A 7,358-nucleotide genomic window follows, 5' to 3' on the forward strand; every position below is an offset into this window, starting at 1 on the left:
CCAAGTACCAAGATGACAGCCCAAAAATCACAGAGTTAATAACTTTCCTGAAACTGAGGGTTATTCATACAAATAAAAGCTACTGTTCATTTATAATATATAGGCAGAGTTTAAAGGGGTTTGCCGGTTTGCATCAACATCCTTTAAAATAATAATTTATGAAGGTAGCTGGAATTTTGTAATGTATTTCTTTTACCTTTATTGCTCCTATCTCCTGTTCTGGGCTGTGGTCACATGACCATGTCCATGCAGCGCTTTCTTATTTCCTGTGATGTTATGTCCATGGGCGTGTTGAAAACCATAGCAATCCTGGAAAACCCCTTTAAAGGGAACCTGTCACATTGAACATGGTATCTGAGCTGCAGGCAGCATGTTATAGAACAGAAGAAGCTGAGCAGATTAATATACATTTTTGTGGGAAAAGATTCTTTATAAGTTTTATTTCATTTATTTAAATTCCTATTCATTCATTCTTTGAAGTCAAGAGGTGGTCCTAGCAGTGATTGACAGCTATCTCTGTATACACAGTTATAGAGGGAAGGCTGTCAATCACTGATGGGGCTGCCTCCTTGACTTCAAAGAATGAGTAGGAATTTAAATGAATAAATGAAATACAACTTTTCTCACAAAACTGTATATCAATCTGCTCAGCTACTCCTGCTCTACACCATGCTGCCTTCAATTCTACTGCCTTTTCATGGTGACAGGTTCGCTTTAAGTTATGCTGGTCACAGACGTTACCTAACACCTGACAAGTGATCTTCTAAATTTTGCACCATGGAGACTTTGGATGGGAAAGGGACGAATATCATATTGTTTCAATACATTGCCAAATATGTACTTTTCTCACAAAACAGTAAAGTAAATGCTACAGGGAAAAAAAGTTGAGGAGCATTCTTTCAGGCTTATTCACTTTTACACGGTGACACACAAAGGATACATTGTTTCCTTGTCATTTTCCCCATATATTTCCCATTGTAAAACCAGTTTAGTCAGTTAAACTACCACGTCATAAATATATTAGCTAAACACTTACTAAAGCATATTCAGTTAAATGGGTTCTCCAGGACTAGAACAAAGATGGCTGCTTTCTTCGACAGGTTGTGTACGGTATTACAGCTCAGCCCCATTCACTTAGCTGAGCTGCTATACCAGGCACAACCCATGGATAGTAGTGGGGCTGTTTTAGAATAAAGCAGCCGTGTTTTTCTAATCCTCGACAACCCCTTTTAAAACATAATATGGAACTGTGTGGACACACATACAGCACATTCCTATAACAAGTGAATAGATGACTAAAGCATATTTATGATGTGAAGAGTGAAGAAGGGGTTATGTCCGGATTCAGAGCTGACCCATTTAACCTCTTCAGGACCCAGCCTAATTTTGCAAATCTGACACCTCACCTTATGTGGTAATAACTTTGGAATGCTTTTACCTATGCAAGCCATTCTGAGAAGACATAATTAGACTTCACATTAGTGTGAAATATGGGTTGACATGTTTTACCTTAATTTAAAAAAAATTATCAATTTTCAAAATGTATTATTTGCCTTTAAGACAAATAGTGATATCTTACAAAATAGTTATTCATTAACATTCCCCATATGTCTACTTTATGTTGGAATGATTTTGTAAATGCCATATTTTTTTTTTTTTTTAGGATGCTAGAAGTATTAGAATTTTAGAAGCAGTTTTTCAAATTTTCTCATTTTTTTCTAAAACAGACTTTTATAAGGACAAATTTAGTTGTAAAGTGACTTTGACCCCATTTTGAAAACTACGCCTTCAAATTATTTAAAACCAATTTTAGAAACGTTATCCTTTTAGGTAGTCCACAAGAATAAAAACACAATGGAGGCGAAATTTAAAGATTTAGGGGGAGATTTATCAAAGTGGTGTAAAGTAGAACTGGCTTAGTTGCCCATAGCAACCAATCAGATTCCACCTTTCCTTTTCCAAAGGACCTGTGAAAAATGAAAGGTGGAATCTGATGGGCAACTAAGGCTACTTTCACACTAGCGTTTTTGCTGGATCCGGCAGGGTTCAGGAAAAACGCTTCCGTTACTGAAAAATACAACCATAACCTCACAGTTTGTTACACATTTTCTATTGAATATGGCAACACCCAATATGTTGTCATAAACTTCTGTATGGGCACACTGGAGGGCTCAGAAGGGAAGGAGTACCCTTGGCTCTTGGAAGGGAGATTTGCTGGAATGCTTCTCAGATGCCAAAAAACATTTGCAGAGCCCCTGAGATCCCAGTACAGTGTAAAAACCCAAAAATGTATTTCATTTTGGAAACCCTTCAAAGAATTCACCTAGGGGTATAGTGATTAGCTTGACCCCACAGGTATTTCATAGTTTTATTTTTTAAATTGTGAAATGAAAATGACTTTTATTTCAATGATATGTAGTTTTAGCTTTAAATGTGTCATTTTCACAAGTGATAGTAGGAGAAATAGCAACCCAAACTTGTTACATAATTTTTCCAAAGTATGACAATAGCCCCAATGTGGTCATATACTGCAGTTTGGGCACACTGCAGAGTTCAGAAGAGTGCACTAAAGGCTCTGTTGTAAAGCAAAAAAAGAAACCTCCAAGAAGTGACCCCATTTTAGAAACCACAACCCTCATCAAGATATTTAGTGAGTATTTTCACCCCACAAATTTCCACAGTTATGCAATTTCAGTGCCAGTGTGAAAAGTCAGCCCTTTTATTATTATACTGTGCTTTCTGGTTTAATAAACACCCTAAATGTGGCCCTAATCTTTTGCCTGGACATACACCAGGGCTCAGGAGTAAAAGAGCACCATGTGCATTTGAGGCCCAATGTGGTGCTTTATGCCTCTTGTGCTGACAACTGTAGAGACACTGGGGCGAAATAATAAATGGAACCCCCGAGAAGTGACACTATTCTGGAAACTCTGCCTCTTAAGGTATTAAAGAGGTTTTCCGAGATTTTAATCAGGATAGATCAACAGTATCTGAACCGTGGAGGTCATAACTTTTTTATTTTTAGGTGTACGGAGCTGTGTGAGGGCTCATTTCTTTGCAGGGCAATCTGTACTTTTCATTGATACCATTCTGGGGTGTGTATGACTTTTTGATTACATTTTATTCAATTTCTTAAACTGAAGTGACCCTTTCGTCGTTTGCCATATGGGATAAATATTTTTATATTTTAACAGTACGGGAGTTTTTGCATGCGGTCATACCCATGATGTTTATTTTTTTTTATTGTTTATGTACTTTTATGTTAATTTGGGGGAAATTGTGTTGTTTTTTTAAAAAACTATTTTTTTATTTTTTTCACTTTTTTACAATTTCCCTAGGGAACTATAGCAAGCAATCATTAGATTGCTTTTCTCATTGACTCCAATGCATTAGCATTGGAGTTTATGAGAATTACACTATCTTCCTATGGAGCCCTTCCACAGGCAGGGGCTCTATAGGAAGCAAGGTCACTGCTGCATGCACGAGCGGACACCATATTTAAAGTCCCGAAGTAAATATATGTAAGGCGTTCAGGAATGGGTTAAGAGCCTTGTAGCTGCTTCTCCGGTTGTCCTTGCACCACTAATGGTAGGACTAACTGCTTTCTGGGAACACTCCACAAGAACTGCTGGTTTGGATATGTGCTAACCTAGTTGTCTACCCTTCACAGTTTAACTCTTGTCCATAATAATAATCTTTATGTATAGTGTCAACACATTCTACAGCACTTTACAAGTCTCTCAGACCCTTAGGTAAGGGCTACACGGCAACACTTGTCACGCGACAGGTGTCGCGGCCAGGATTGCTGAGTAGCGGAAATCCCATAGAAATGCACGGGATCGCTGCAGCAGTCGCATGAAATCCAACACGGCTGGATTTCTTGCGACTGCTGCGGCGGCCCCATTCATTTCTATGGGATCACTGCTACTCAGCGATCCTGGCCGCGACAGGTGTCGCGTGACCAGTGTTGCCCTGTAGCCCTTGCCTTATACTTGTCTATTTTCCCTGCTTCCAACACATCAACTTCAAGAACTGACTGTTCACTTGCTGCCAAATATATCCCACTCCTCGAGAAGTGTCATTGTCACAAGATAATCAATGTTATTCACTTCACCAGTTTCTGGCTTTAATGTTATGGCTGATTTGAATACCAGAAAACTAGCAGATGCTTAATATACTGTACATAAAATACTGGAGGATCTGATATTGGTATTGATATCTGGTAAGTGACCTGAATTCCTTTTCACATCACTGCGATTGTAATATCTCAGACTGTACATTCTTGTGAGCAGGGCCCTCATTAGTCTTGCTTGAATGGTAGGTTACGGTGTAAGGTCTGAATTTATTGATACACGTACTCTCTGTAAAGTGCTGTGGAATATACTGGTGGTATAGTATAAAGATTATTATTGTCATTGATGGCATCTGATCCTATGTAATGACCTCACTGGTGCCCAGTGGTGGCATCTGATCCTATGTGATGACCTCACTGGTGCCCAGTGGTGGCATCTGATCCTATGTGATGACCTCACTCGTGCCCTGTGGTGGCATCTGATCTAGAATGACTACTATAATAATATCCTATGATGGCATCTTCCATACTGCAAAAAAAGAAAAGTTAAATTACTTTTTTTTGTTGCCCAGGCTTTTTTATGACCTTTCCAGTCACAACATGCGACCCTGTCCTGGGACTGAACTGACTACTACTGTGTGCTGCTACTTGAATCCAGAAATCTATAGGTCAGTCACTTACTTGTCACATGACCAAGTTCCTAAGATGACATACTGACATGAAACTCATTCACAGAGGAATAAAAAAAACATTAGAACATGCAGATCTGTGAGTGTCCGGTATCGTCAATCAAAAAACTGATTTACGGAGAACCTGACAAACTAATCTACTGCCCTGTGCAACCCTCACTGACCAAAAGGTACCTGTTAAATACCAGAAATTCAAAGACTATACAATATAACAGAGCGGTTGTATCTGACGAATGCATCCAGTGATCTGCAATAATCAGACATCTTACCTTATGTAGTGCCAATTTGTAAGTATGAAGTGAGACAAAAACAGTTTCGTGCTTCATCAAAGCTCATTATATCCAACAGTGTAAAACAACCTCAGTAGTCCACAGATCACTGTACTGGAAACCTGACAAACCAGACTGTCTTGTCTCTGGGACCTGGTGACAAGCGACACGCCCAGCGGTACAATGTTTACCTGACAGAATAGCAGGAACAGAGGCTGTAAACGCCCATGTTGCGTTTAACTGTTAAGCCTCATGCAGACGTCAGTGCTTCACGTACGTGTGCTGTTCGTGTTCTCCACAGACAGCACACGTACCCATTTATTTTCTTTTGTGCATTCACACATCAGTTTTTTACCATGGTCCATGGGTCAGTGTTTTTAGCACGGATGCATGCTCTATTTTGTCCGTGTCCACGGATTCATCACACCCATTATAGCCTATGGGTCTGTGAAAACCACAAATGCAACACGGATGCTTCAATGATCACCTTTTCACGGATTTAAGCACGGACATAGATGTGTGAGTGAGGCTTAAAGGGGTTGTCTCACTTCAGTAAGTGGCCTTTATCATGTACTCCTTACTCCTCTCTCCCACTCAAACACATCCCGTGGTTTTCATCTGAGGACCGTCCTCTGCTATCTAGTCATCACACGTTACTAGAACAAACACTTAAAATATGGGATTCCTTAACTCAGAAGGGAATGGGTATTAGAAGACTCAGCCCGCTCACCTCCATTCTCCACAATCCAGCATTTCCTGCAGGCATGGAAAGGGATTCATTTCTTGGCATGAAGGTCACAGACGATCCTCGCTTTCACCACCCTATGTTAGGTAACACATTCCCGTCTCTTTCCTCAATTTCCGCTAGATTTCCCGATACACGGATCTCTTGGTTAGAATATGAACAAATAAAATCCTTTGTCTTGTCCAGGGGGAGCGCAGTGTTCCGAGATTGAAAAGCTGTTCACTGTGTCCTCTCCTCCGACTCACCTCATCTCTCAATTATATCAGATTCTTCTAACAGGTTCTCACAAGGACAGTCCTAATTTTATCATTGGTTGGGAATCAGAACTAGGTAATACCATTGAAAAAGCTGATCTTCAAAAAGCATTTCTATACTCTCATAAGCTTTCTATGGCTTGTGCCGCCCAAGAAAAAAACTATAAAGATCCTATCCCGTTGGTACAGATAACCAGTGAGACTACATCGAATCTTCCCTTCTGGCGCTGCTGCAGGGAAAGAGGTACAATGCTTCACGTTTGGTGGGGGTGCGACTTAATTAAAGGGCTTCTGTCACCCCACTAAACTGTTTTTTTTTTTTTTTGTTACTTATAATCCCTATACTGCGATTTATGCATACATACTGTATTTAATCATTTTGGTTCTGCAGATTCTGTTAAAAACGTACTTTTAAAATATGCAAATTACCTTGCTACCAGCAAGTAGGGCGGCTACTTGCTGGTAGCAGCCGCATCCACCTATCCTAAAGACGCCCCCTCCGCATGTTGATTGACAGGGCCAGCGGACGGGATCGTCCTCTGGCTGGTCCTGTCTGCTATCAAGATCTCGCGCCTGCACCGTAATGGTATTCAGTCGGCGCAGGCGCACTGAGAGGCGGACGCTCGCTCGGCCGCTCCATCCTCAATGCGCCTGCGCCGATGACGTCACATCTACACCCGGCGCAGACGCATTGAGGAAGGAGCGGCCGAGCGAGCGTCGTTCTCCTCTCGGGGCGCCTGTGCCGACTGAAGACAGGTACGGCGCATGTGCCAGATTTTGAATGCAAACAGGGCCAGCAGAGAAAGATCCCGTTCGCTGGCCCTGTCAATCAACATGCGGAGGGTGCGTCTTTAGGATAGGAGGATGCGGCTGCTACCAGCAAGTAGCCGCCCTACTTGCTGGTAGCAAGGTAATTTGCATATTTTAAAAGTACGTTTTTAACAGAATCTGCAGAATCAAAATGATTAATTACAGTATGTATGCATAAATCGCAGTGTGGGGATTATAAGTAACAAAAAAAAAAAAACTGTTTAGTGGGGTGACAGAAGCCCTTTAAACCCTTTTGGGACTCTGTATTTAGATCTTTTAACAAAATCTTATGAGAAACAGTCGATAATTCCCCTCAAATAGCGCTCCTCTCCATCCTTCCGGGTTCTATTTCATCTCAAAAAGGGTGCCTATTGAGATTCTTTATCACGGCCACTAGAACAGTGATTCCTAGACACTGGCGTTCGACACATTTACCCACCATGAGGGAATGGTTCCAGGAAATGCAACAGATGGCTAGGATGGAGGAGATCTCAGCCGAAGCCTCTGACCTGTCTACTA

The 7,358-nt window shown here is 41.1% G+C and overlaps 1 protein-coding gene across 1 annotated transcript in view; it reads right to left on the reverse strand.

Moving 5' to 3' along the window:
• SYTL5 (synaptotagmin like 5) overlaps positions 1 to 5,100 on the reverse strand; it is a 169,380-nt gene extending 164,280 nt beyond the window's left edge. The window contains exon 1 of the mRNA XM_040423794.1: positions 5,031 to 5,100. The gene's annotated coding sequence lies outside the window, so the exon portion shown is untranslated. The remainder of the gene's footprint in view (positions 1 to 5,030) is intronic.
• Positions 5,101 to 7,358: the final 2,258 nt, after the last annotated feature.

Source organism: Bufo bufo, chromosome 3 (assembly GCF_905171765.1).
Source record: "Bufo bufo chromosome 3, aBufBuf1.1, whole genome shotgun sequence".
In the NCBI taxonomy this organism is placed as follows: domain Eukaryota; kingdom Metazoa; phylum Chordata; class Amphibia; order Anura; family Bufonidae; genus Bufo; species Bufo bufo.